This window comes from Geotrypetes seraphini, chromosome 13 (assembly GCF_902459505.1).
Source record: "Geotrypetes seraphini chromosome 13, aGeoSer1.1, whole genome shotgun sequence".
NCBI lineage: Eukaryota > Metazoa > Chordata > Amphibia > Gymnophiona > Dermophiidae > Geotrypetes > Geotrypetes seraphini.
The window spans coordinates 46,923,766-46,924,919 of NC_047096.1; the positions used below are offsets into that span (position 1 = coordinate 46,923,766).

General features: G+C 37.0%; 1 non-coding gene across 1 annotated transcript; it reads right to left on the reverse strand.

Moving 5' to 3' along the window:
• Window positions 1-397: 397 nt before the first annotated feature.
• On the reverse strand, window positions 398-531 carry LOC117347926. Its single transcript, XR_004536868.1, has one exon. It is a non-coding gene; the product is annotated as a U4 spliceosomal RNA (small nuclear RNA).
• Between the last annotated feature and the right edge of the window lie 623 nt (window positions 532-1,154).

A 1,154-nucleotide genomic window follows, 5' to 3' on the forward strand; every position in this document is an offset into this window, starting at 1 on the left:
ATCACTTCCTTCCAACCAAAGCCAAACTTACATGCACATACAACCTCCCAACACACTACACCTTTCCCATAGACACAGACATACTCAAACCTCTGAAGGGAGCAAACCTCAGCACCTAAGGATTAAAAGGCAAAAAACAGTTACTTCAAAGGAAGATCAGGCCATAGTCCTTAGAAGTCTACCCGACACTGACCTTAGTTTCCAACTACTGGGGTTGCCATTGAAGCTCACTCCAGCCTATCCAAACCATCTCATTTGTGGGATTCAGTGCGTGAAAGTTAGAAGAGGCTTATTTCTAGTAAATAAGTGTCCCCTGAAGAAGGCATCTTCTAAACACTGAAACTGGGATCCTTGGGACTTATTTCTTTGAATAAGGAACTTACTATTTTGAATAAAGACTTGTTATGGTTGTATAAGATATCCCCCTTATCTTTCCTTGTGATGTTTGAAATCCATTATATAATATTTAATTAGCAATAATCACACCTCAGATTAACCTCATTAGCTATGAAACTGCCACTGCACAAAGCTGTCCATTATATAACATTTAATATATAGTTGATAAAGACACTGTATTTTTTCTGACTGGTCATTAGAGTATGTTGTATTTTTGAGTCAGAAGAGTAAGGAGCATATTACTTTGATTTTTGGATGTATAAATAGTAGAATTCACATGTGCAAATTGTATATCTGTATACATGGCAATTTCAGAAAATCGCTTTTTTCTATGGGGATTCTCACCATATAGAGACTGCATACTCTTAGTGGTATATCAAATAAAAGTAACCTGAACCTGGCGTGGTTTGGGTGTGTCTTGGGCAGGACAAAGATCTACATAAGCATTTTTCATGTTACAAAGAGAATTAATGTTTATGGGAAAGCAATTTCTCGACAGCAATTTCTCGGCAGTTTTTAGAGTAGCTCAGAGGTATACAAAGAGAATGAATCTGTGTTAAGCAGAATATCACCAATTAATTGAATCGAATCAAATTTTAAAAAGTGCTTATTCCTTGTCATCAACAATAGATGAATCCAGAGATAAGTGGGTTATGTCCATTCACCAGCAGGCGGAGATAGAGAACTAAACTGAGCTCTGTTATATAGGACGGAAAGCTTTTTGGTTAGCCAGTATTCTCTATCTCCAGCAGGCAAAT